The sequence below is a fragment of the Sceloporus undulatus genome, chromosome 4 (assembly GCF_019175285.1).
Source record: "Sceloporus undulatus isolate JIND9_A2432 ecotype Alabama chromosome 4, SceUnd_v1.1, whole genome shotgun sequence".
NCBI lineage: Eukaryota > Metazoa > Chordata > Lepidosauria > Squamata > Phrynosomatidae > Sceloporus > Sceloporus undulatus.
The window spans coordinates 171,573,613-171,585,362 of NC_056525.1; the positions used below are offsets into that span (position 1 = coordinate 171,573,613).

Below are 11,750 nucleotides of genomic sequence, written 5' to 3' on the forward strand. Positions count from 1 at the left end.
AAAAAACTATGGATGCCGGACATAAAAGCCTTCGATTTCCCAAAGAGATTAATTGCTTATTAATAAAGTTTAAGCTACCATCCAAGTTATCCATGATTATCTTTTTCTTTCAATTTCTAGAAAGGCCTTGGCAACAATTAATTTTAACCAAGATATTCTCTCTCTGTGTTTAAATGTATTTGATAAACAACAAGGACTGCAACTTAAATGTGAAGCAAAATGTTCAAGGCAACTTTATCTGGTCCTCACGCTTGGAAAATTGGGCATACTCATTATGGCACAATACAGTAAAACAGATAGTAATTTAAATTCCTCAGTGCTGGTTAAAAGTAAATACAACGTAAGATGTATCCACCTAATTGAGAACATTTAATCCTTAACAAATGTATTTCAGACAAGCTGCTTGCATTAAACTTCACACAAATGTATTTGATAATTTTTATTGATGGCATTTATCCCATGGTTTAACATGTTAATTATACTGTAATAAACATGGCTTTAATATTAAACTTTTCCTTATTATCCAAAGTCACCAGAGTCCATTTCTGTAAATATAAAAATATATACTTAACACTTTGTACAATACTGGTTTTTGGTCCAAACAAAAATGGATCAGAAAAGCCAATAAACTCATTTTAAGAATTCCCAATTTTAAAGGTCTTTAATGGATTTAGGCAACTTTGAATAATGAGATTTACATAATAAAATCTGAGACAATACTAAAACAAAAATTTGCTGTAACACACAAAATTAAAATTTCAAGTTCACAGATTTGTTATGCCAAAGTATGTAGAGAAACAGAATTGTATTTACACATTTTGTTTCATAATAAAATAATGAAAAGGCGAGACAGGTGATAAAGAGCCATAAGAATGAGAATAGAAAGAGCATCTAATTATTGAATGAAGTACTACTGATCTAACTAGTCCTTAGCATGGACCATTCTTTGATCATTCTTCCTCTATCAGAAAATTTTAGTGCACAATACACGCAACTTGCTCACTTCACACGTACATCAGCACAAACTCTGCAAAGAAATCATTCATTATCCACATTCTCTACTCTATACAGACTCCCCCTTTCTGATATAATTACAATTTCGAGGTGTCAGTAAACGCAGATGAGCGCACAAAGTGGTGCAAACAGAGGTATTATACGAAGCCATTCGCAGTGCAGGCTATATTTATATCTATAGCCAGACCATGCCAAGTCAGTGAAGAAAAAACGATGGAGTCTAAAACAGTTTTGCTCAAGATCCTCCCTGCCACCAACTCTAATTATTAAAAAAACAAAACAAAACAAAAAAACCCTAAATGGGGAGGAAAAAAAGCAAGCAGAATTTAGGCAGATCTGGCTTCAGCTAAACCCAGCATGAGGTACAATTCAATAACTGAACAATGCAGGGCAACCAGCTGTGGTAAGAGATTTTCTGTCTGTAACAATCATTAATATTTTATTTTCTACGTCTAACAGCCATCTTTATCTTCCGACCAGCCACTGAAGAAGATCCAGGCATGGAGAACATATTTTTCCCGTTATTCCTGCTTTGGGGGGGAAAATCAGAAGTCAGGAACTTAGAATGATATGCCTGAATATACTTACTACTATGGAACAAGCATCTAAAAAAAAACACTGGGGGAAAAAAGTTAGCAATATGTGTTTCTCACAGATCTTTTACTAAGAACATTATTTTCTAGAGAATAAAAGCTTTCAGTTCAGGAGTCTCAGTCTGAAATTTTACTTCAAGGATAGCAATCTGTATATGAGAAACATGAAAGGCTTAATGCCATCAATTTCAAATATCTACTACACTGAGCATAGCATCAATATTAATGCATTCTTCATAGCAACAGCTATAATGATATTTAAATTTACAAGCCGTTTATACATTTATTTAATATATTCATTCCCCCCTCCCTAACCATTGCTATTCAGTAGTGTGGTAATACAGGCATGTTATTAAAACTTACTCCTCTGCAGCATTTAGACCAAAGTACTGGACTACATGTTAACATGGTAAATGTACAAAGCTATTGGAAATTCTTAATCCCCTTCTTACCCCAGATTAAATGATGGAGGCTGATTGAATGAAAATCCTGAAGAGCCTGCCGGCTGTGCTGATGCACCAGGAGTTGCACCAAAGGTAAATACTCCTGGACTGTTGCCTGTACAGTTGAAATTAGCCGTACTACTTCCAAACTGGAAAACTGCACCTGAAGGAATAAACAGTGAGACTTAACTTTGTAGAGAAACAGTTTCTCCATTCTTACTGTTTAAGAACTATTAAAGGAGAATACAGCACCAGCAATACACTCAGAATTTATAAATGGATGCAACAGGACCCCAAAATATTAACATTTTTAAGAGCACACTGATACACTGGATTTCACAGGAAGATATTTCTTCAGCAAGAGCTTCCAATGGCACACAGCAAACTTTTGTGAAACTCCCTAAGGGAAATTTGAAGCATACCTATAAATAATTTTCTGATCCTAATATCATTTTAACACTATTAAAATTTTCAAATGCACAGTTACTTGCAATCAGAATTTGGCCATGAGAGTTTTTTCCCTTTCAGAAGGCACTAAGAATGCTACCACAAAGGTTACCACATAATGAGGACTGAAAAATACAGGCAGAAAACCTGAAGTATGTCTCTTCTTTAAGAACATATCAGTCAATATCAAGAGACATAAAGAGTTTTTGTACTTACCAGAATTAGAAGCTGTACCTGAGCCAAAACCAGGCTGTTGGGCAGCTTGTTGTCCAAAGACAGGAGGCTGTGTGCTGCTTGACACAGACCCAAAAGCTGGAGGCCCTGGCTGGGAGCCAGTAGGAAATAATGAAGATGATGAAAGTGATCCAAAGGTTGGAGCAGGGGGCTGGCTGGAGCCCTGGCTTTGACCAAATGTTGGTGGCTGGCTGGTACCAAATGCTGGAGCAGCTGCAGGAGCTGAAGTCCCAGAACCAAACACAAAGGAGGAGGAGGAGGAAGAAGAAGAAGAAGAACCTAGAAAAGCAAATGAGCAGGATAAAGATGGCACTCAGGAATGAAAAACCATTCAGAGAAGAATCCAATGTAAAGTATTACTTTTGTTGCAATGGAGTGTTTCAGCTGTTCGTTAACATTAAGATCCTTAAAACAGGCAGAAACCAGTTCTTATATACCCATATGGATTTCCATTTGTAATTTCTGGAACATTTTACAGAGAGGAATACCCCTACTGCAAAGGTTTTTGAACCCATCTCATAGTAAAATGATCCCCTTAGTAAACACAATTAGTAAAGAAACGGAAGTGTTCTACATTTTCCACGCCCCTAGAAAGACAATACTTGAGCAAAAGAAATTGTGATTCAAACGGTGATTCCACAAGGAAACCATCCCCTGAATGCAGCAATCTGCAGCAGGACACTTTCTGCAACAAATTTTACAAAATGAAAAATATTCCAGTGTTAATTTTTGTGGAAAAACATTTCTTTTATAAAAAGTTTCATAAAATGTAATAGTAACAAGTAAAGGTGGCAAGGATGGCATCCATTCATCCATTCTTTTTTTACTATTACAGCTACTATTACAGTTTTAGAACTGTAATTAATCTTTTTCAACTGATTATTCCTAGGAAGTATGTGTACATTTGACTGTGTCAATGTATTTCTACTTCTGGACATTTCTCGCTTCAATTAAAAACACAGTTGGTAAGGAAAAGAAGGTGTTTCTTTGCCTTGAATTAGAGCAAAAGAGTATCGTGTTTCATCGTCAGGTAAAAAAGATGTTCCAGAGTGCAAGGTTTTATGTGTAAGTGGAAAAGGGCGCAGGTTTTTTATATGGGCACTCGTTGTATGTGTTGTTTTGTTTGTTTGTTTTTTGGAGTATTATCACCGCTGTTCTTCAGCCAAAAGGCTCTCAGAGGGCTAACGACAGGTAAGCAGGTTAATGTGCACATGTGTTCGAGGAGACTATGGTTTTCGGGGGTCCTTAGATAGGTTGAGGGTGGAGGCCCTGTGTGAAGAGAGAACAATGGGAAATTAGTGTGCATGGCTCGTCCGCCGCTACCCCATTGTATCTTTTTATGGCTCTGGCTCTTAACAGAATCAGCCAGAAAAGAGTGAAAGCCACGTGTGGATATTATTGCTCTGGATATAGATATTACCCTGTTAATTATGTCAAGGCAACATAACCCTTAGCAAGAATTGGAAACATATGGCCATAACAAGATCTTGCCCCCTCACTACTGGAAGTTTGGGGTAGGAATTTAATCCAACATTTTACGTGAGAATTTTGAGGTCCTGGGCTGATCCTGGCCTCAGAGATCCTAGTCTGAGCTCCCAGTTTTTCCACAAGTTTGAGATACAGTTCCTTTCCCATAATATCATGCTTGGTATTTTTCAGCTTTTCTGTGGCTTGCCCTCCCGCATTCAAAAAGGTTGAATTGCCTCTCCTAAACCTTTATTCCTGACAGTCAGAGGTTAAAGCTAAAATATGCTGGTGGTTTTTGGTCCCATCCATCACCAGAAGGCAGCCTCTGAAAAGTAAAAAAAATTATTCATTTCATTATTTGGCTGAAATAAGATCCTTATCTTTGGGCTAATCTTAACTGATAAAAGATCACCTGTGCTGGACACGAGCACCAGACATATGAATTACAAAGGTCATGGTCAGGAGGTAGAGATGGGTTTAGAAGCCTTCCTGTCTTGCAGTTTGCCCTTTATAATTGCATCAGTTTGAAGCCAGTCGAAAGAAAAGTACCACATGGGTGCCAAGGGTTTTGGAAGTTGGGGCTAATTTGAAGATGTGCTTCAGTAACAAGGAGGCTTTGGATACAGCAGATTCACACAGTCACCACAATGATACCACACTCCCAAAATGTACCACATCTACGCCTATCTGTACATGAAGGGGAGACTAGCAGGGTTTTCACATTGCGAAACTTCAAAAATGCTTGCATCCCTTTTAAATTATGGTTTTGGTCTTAGAAAAAAATTCAGAAGAACAAGAGTTCTTATGAGAGTTATGTGCCATTCCTTATGCAACATGACTGGGAATGGGTTATTTGCAGGAACAGGGGAATGTGCATGAACAATTGAAACCTAACCTTTGGTAAAACTTGCTATCAAATTAGTTAGATCAGTGGAATTTTCTCACACATGTGCTTTGCAGTACTGACTCACAACCTTAACAAACTATATTACAGTGTAGAACTTGTTGCTCAGGCTCCAGTTGTTCCAGATTCTGTGTCTTCAGGGTAGGAGACCAAAATGCATTTGGATTTCTGTAAAGTTTTACCCATATATATGTGTGTGTAGTGCATACAAATGAAAATACATAACAAAAAATAAACATGCCAAAAGAAAAGAAAAACAATGCATAAATAATTTATGTACAAAGCTAAAACTAAAAAAATTCATTCTTAATTGTGTGCCTTCAAGTATTTGTGACTTTGAGCAGAGCTATCACTGGGTTTTTTCTGGCTGGGAAAAACTAAATTAAACTACTTAAACTAAAATAATACCAACAGTATACCACACTACTAAAATACTAAGCTATTACAATAAGCATTACCTGAACTAAACACGGACAGTAAAACACAAAGAACTCGTGACCCACCCTCAACTGTAATGAGAATGAAACCAATAAGTAAAACTATAGTATTCATCCATTACAGATCCTACTAAATTCAACCAGGTTAATAATGTAATAATCATATCGACAAGTTGTTACATTATTAAATGTCTTATTGCCTTCAAACCAAAAAAAGTTTCCAATCCTTTAAAAAAACCTTTTCATTGGTTTATCTTTAAAATCTAGTGTCATCTTTGGAAGTTGGGTCCTTGATTTTACCAACATGGCCTACAAGAAGCATCCACTTCACCCACGCTCATTTTCTTGGTAGACCAGGTGTGCCTGGCCAACAGAAAGCATTTCTGGCCCCCTTCCTAATTCGCCCCACAACACACAGATGGTGTTCAGCACCAGTTAGCATTGCCCCTTCGATCTGTTTATTGCTGCTGTGTTATTTTGGTATTTTTTATCTGCTGCCTCTCCTTTGTTAGGAGCGCTGTTCTAAATAAGGTTTACTCTTTTACACTGTTGGTGAAAGCTATTTTGGGTGGCCCCTTGCAAAGTAAAAGATGATGGTGATGGTTGTTGTAGAGGGCAGATAACAGAAGTATCATCACCATCACCAGCACCAACAACATTCACATTTATAATTTGAATTTGAGATTGAAACTGGTACCCTGCTGGTATAGTAGTGAAAATGATGAAGCTGAGTGGTTGTTGGTGTGCAAGTAAAGTCATTTAAGACACAGCTGCGGAACTTCCAAGTGTTCCATAGCAAGTAGCATAGCAGTGTACATGTCTATACGTGTTTAATAGTGAACTCAGTACTGTCTAAGTGGTTTACAACTGTAAGCCAATTGCCCCCAACAAGCGGGGTACTTATTTTACTAACCTATGAAAGAATGGAAGGCTGAATCCCTGGAGCCCCTAGGATTGAACTTACAACCTTTTTGGCTGCGTGACACGGCAGTTTAACCACGTGCGCCAACACGGTTGCCATCTATTATGGAGAGGCACCTTTATATGTTCGTAGGTGGCTCTGAACATATTTAGCAAAGCCACCACTGATAAAGTTCACTGATGAAACCAAGATTATTTGGTTAGATTCCTCCCCTCTAGATGCAAGACCAGATAACAAAATGGAACAGGAACATTCGGACTATATCAGAATTCCACCCACATATCCTCAGCGTACTGTCTGACAACAGTAATGGACTCAAGCCCTGAAATGAGCTCATGCTATAAAGTCAAACTCTCACAAGGCAGGTTCAGCTTGAGCTCCATTTCACAAGTGAGGGTCGCGAGTGGAGTAACAACCTCACTGTTACAAAACTAAATGCTTTGGTTCTGGCGTAGGGGGGGTAACAATTTTTTTAGAAGCTCTAAACAAATTATTATTAAGATTGATTTGTTATATTTTTAACTGCCCAGTAACTGCATTGAACCATAGCAGTTAAAGCGTTGGCAAATTGCATTATTTCTGCAGTGCAGATTAGACTTACTGGTGCCCTTAGGTGCAGAAACAAAATGCACACAAATGGGGAGAGACTGGAAAAGTTACACTTGAATTAAACAATCCCCAGACATCTGGTGGAACTTAATGGACTTATGTATAGGTCAGTGCAATGTCTACACATCTCCTTTGAATTACAACATGCAAGCAGATGTGTTACATGCATTGACCTATACATGGGATTGATGGCCTTGACCCCCCCCCCCATGGTAAGACGTTAGGAGGGACAAATATTTGGCTTGTGGGTTTGCTTTTTTTTAAATTATTATTTAAATATCCAGAAAGTTTTTCTATACATACCCCATACAGATACCAATATACAAGGTGTGTTCAAAACAATACCAGGGCAGAAGAATTAGGTTCTATACTAAGAAATACAAGTAAAAGAATAGAAGTTAATATTATTGTTATCCAGTTTCTTACTATGATTTTCCCATAATGCTGAAACTTAACCCATTCTCTTTGTGCGGTTGCTGGTTCGTGTTTTGTAGACATAGAAATCATATCTAGAGTGGCCAATTCATTCAACTTTAACACACCATTCTCTTACTGTGGGAGTCTTATGAGATTTCCAATACTGAGCCTTTTAACCGCGCCGACGTACAATATATAATAAAATGCGCTGCTCGTCTTGTATCAAATTATCGTGAATATCATCTGTAATATTAACAAAATAGTTCGGGCTCAAGGGTAGTGTTTCTTAAAAGTACCAACTATTGTGTCTATGGATCTGCTGTCCAAAATTTTTGAGCATCCTTACACGTCCACCATAATGGGAAAAGAACCTCCTTTTCACCGGCACTTCCACAAAATGGGGGTTTCCAGTTGTAGCAATTCTAGCAGAGTCTGGTTGAGACAAATCCACCTATAAAATGACTTGTAGTAGTTTTCTTTCAAATTATAACAGGTGTAAAACGTAAATTTATTTTCCATACATTTCCCCAGCTAATCATAGGTATATCTCTTTGATATTCGTGCCCATCTTACCATGTTAGTGTTCACTGTGTCGTCCCACATCTCAGTACTAACAGATATATATAAAAAATTTTGATAATTTATTCTAGTACCCTCTAATAATCTTATCAAAGTCAGGCTGTGTATCTTCTTTATCTAGTGCCTCTTTATCTCTCTTCCATTTCTCTCCTAATGTTGCAAATATTTAACCACGAAGGTGGGATCTAATTTAATAAATCTTCTGTCAGCGTTTTAGAACCTCTAACTACCCACTCTCGTAGTAATCTTCATATCTCAGCCAATTTGGTTGTTGCGTAGTTTCTTTTTTGTGGTACGCCCCTGTGGTGAGGTCCATTTTGGTAGTCCTCTATAAAATAATTTTTTATACGTATTCCAAGTAGAAGCGAGAGTTCCTGATGTAATGTTGGCTTAAATTGCATTTTATCCTTATTTGTTTCATAACAAATAAATGCATGCCAACGCTACTTTAAACCATAGCCTTCATAAATCCTCTTGTCATCTTCCAACGAAATCCAATCTCTATCCAAGTTAGGGCGCATACATTATGGTGACCAATTCCAAATGAGTAATCCCAAGCCTCCGCTACTCTTGGTGTCCTGCAGTACTTTAAAAGTTTAACCCTAGGTTTGCTTTTCTGCCACAAAATCTCACAATATCCTTTTCCCAGATCTTAAAAGGTATCTTATTTGTTACAAACGGCAATGTTTGAAACAGAAAAAGCATGTTTTGGGAGAACATTCAGTTGAATTGTTGCGATCTTTCCGAAGAGAGATAATCTTTGTTTCCCCCATCTTGTTTTAGACAGTCTTTATATTCTCCAAAACCGGAACATATTGTTTTTATACAAGTCTTGATTGTTTTGTCAAAATTATACCTAAATATTTCACTTTACAATTATCTGAAACTGGGGTACAGGATCCAAATTCTTCTTTTTCTCTTTTGGACAAATTTTGGTTAGAATCCCAGTTTTCTTTTATTCACCCTAAGCCCTGATAGTATGCTAATTCCTCTAGGACTTTCTAGTATCGAATTGAGTTTCTTTGGTTCTCTAGAATAATCACCAAATCGTCCGCAAAAGCACGAAGCTTAAATTTATATTTGTGAAAATTCCCAATCCTTGTGTGGTTTGCTTTTAATCTCAATCTTGTTATGATGGTAATGAGGAAAAAGTGGAGGAGGGTTGCTTGTGCTTGCATAACTTATGTTGTTAGTTGTTGTGGACAAAAAAGCAAGCTGCTTTTGCTTTCATGGGTTTTAATAAGGATGAAAGAAATGTTATTTCATGCAACTGGACCACTCGGGCATTTGGCTTTGGGAATGCATCATGTATTTTTAGACTGTAGCTTATAGATGCAATAGTTTGGAGCATTTGTATGTTTTAATGTGTTCCGATGCTTTAGGAAGTTAGTTGTGAAGACAAGTGAAATCAATAATAAAAAAAAATGTATAATGGGCACAGATATGTGATATGCAGGTGTGAGAACATGATAGCCTATTAGAACAGAACTAATTGAATTAGTCAGCCTTGTAGTCATAAATTACTAGTCCCATTGATTTCAATGAATGAGTAGAACTAAAATTCTGTTTAAGCTAAATGATTCTTTTTCTATGTAAGATTTTAATAAACATTTAAAAAAATATACATTGTTCCTCCACATTTGCAGCTTTGGCTTTTATTCACAGATTTAATTAATATGTCTTCCTAGGAATACTAGGCCCTCCAGCGCAACTCATCATCAACTTTAAGAGTCGCACTGAAGGAGCTAGAGATTCCTAGAGAAAACACTCCAATAGCATTTGTAACTCTCAGCACATTTCTGTGGTCAGTGTCTGGCAGATGCTGACCACAGAGTTGCACTAGAGATTTCTAGAGAGGTGTTCCCCAGGTTTTGGTTTTTGTTATTTGTATTTTCCACATTTACAGTGATCCTGTGCCCTTAACTCAGTGACTATGGAGGGATGAGTAAAGAGTTTTATTGTGGGGAAGGGTAGCATTCTGGTACAGCAAGTTGAGCAAGGGTCTATATGCACAGGCGGATCCATAGAACAATGCTGTGGTATCTCGCTCATGTTTCCAGCCTGTTCCTGCCCCCAGGCTATTTCAGTGAGGGGGGTGTTTTATATGCTGCAGACCATTGCTGCTGTAGTGTTCCCTCTGAAGGCCCCCACCGTGGCCTGTAAGGGCAGAAGCGGGGTGCCTGACTCACCCATGTGGCCAGGTGCCCCTATGTCACAGGTCATGACTGGACTCTCAGAGAGAATGTGGTGGTCACGGAGGCAAGGGTGGTTGACGGTGTGATCTGCCATTTGTTGCGCAGAATTTCTAGGAAACTCTGTCACAAACAGTGGTCTTTTTAGAACTGCTTTAAGGTTTTGGGCTGGGGGACCAGCTGGAACAACTGGATCATGTCCAGTCGGTTGATCCTGACCCGAGTTATCAGCAGGGCCTTTTAAGAAAGGCAGCTTTCCCCTGAGCAGTCATTTAAAAAATCTCTCCTCCTGCCATATCTTTTTTGCAAATGAATTGCAAAAAAATAAAAAATAGCGAGGAAACAAACTGGCATATGCAGCATTTAGGATGTAAGGGGTGTTGTGGAAGAACAACTTCCTGAAACAAGATGTGAGGACCTAATGAGTTATATCTGAAGCAGCTGCTTCAGTAACTTCTTCTGAAGTGGGAAAAAGGAAGTAAAATTTGTTTTGCATCTTGGGGATGCTGAGTACCAGACTGCGATCAAGGGGAGAAGGCCCATGACCTTCAGGAATTTTGTAAAAGTTTACAGCCTGCAGGCTTGAGGCAAAACTGCCAAAGGATAACAAGGTGCAAACCATGCAAGCCTTTCTGAACGAAACACTTGTAGATGAACTGCAATTTGTGTGGTATTACAAAATGGTGAGTACAGTGTGTGCACTACAGAGAATAACTCCAAAAATTATACGTTTGATTTTAAAAAAGGTGTCATTGCTTTGTGGATTTTAGGTGATACTGCTAGGCTTTAAGCCAGACTCACAGAATGGGATTACTCCCAAGTATAGCTGTGATGGGAATGTGCGCCTGTTACAGATCTTTTCCCAACTGATGAACCAGTGAGAATGGTCAGAACAAATCTGATTATCTTTAGTATGTCCAGCTATATAAGAATGTCTGAGCCCTACTGTCAATGACCCTTATTTCAGCCCAATTGTAGGAAACATTAAAAGCATTTAATGCTGAGTAGCCAAACCATTGGTCTCTCTTTACGTTGCCGCCCCTTATTTTACACATACCGTACATACTCAACTATAAGTCAAGAAATGGTATGACCCAAAATTGCCCCTAAAATCTTGTAGACTTACAGAGGGTCAACGCAGCAGTAGTGCTTAGAAGGTCCTATAGCAGTGATGGCGAACCTTTCTTGATCGCGTGCCGAGGCAGGGCTTCTCCCTGGGGGCAGGGTCCGTGAGCGGGGTGGGGCTTACACACTGGGGGCAGGGAAGTGTGTCAGGGGGCGGGGTTTCCGCTCCCCAGGGGCAGGGCTTCTCCCCACACCCTTCCCTGGCCTCCAGCTGGGCCCTTCTCCTTCCCTCCTCGCCTCCCCATAACCACGGCAGCGCAGCCGGGGTCTGGGAGGGCGATCGGGGGAAGGAGAAGCCGGCATGGGGCCCCTTCTCCTCCCTCCTCGCCTCCCCAAACCCACGCAGCGCAGCCGTGGGTCGGGAGGG

The 11,750-nt window shown here is 39.0% G+C and overlaps 1 protein-coding gene and 1 long non-coding RNA gene across 4 annotated transcripts in view; one reads left to right on the forward strand and one right to left on the reverse strand.

Annotated features, from left to right (window-relative positions):
* Positions 1–11,750, forward strand: part of PHACTR1 (phosphatase and actin regulator 1) — a 386,579-nt gene that overhangs the window by 201,830 nt on the left and 172,999 nt on the right. The gene's annotated exons all lie outside the window — the stretch shown is intronic.
* On the reverse strand, positions 425–3,215 carry LOC121927786. Its single transcript, XR_006103337.1, has 3 exons — positions 2,714–3,215; positions 2,060–2,213; positions 425–1,544 (listed from the first exon to the last, which is right to left on the reverse strand). It is a non-coding gene; the product is annotated as an uncharacterized LOC121927786 (long non-coding RNA).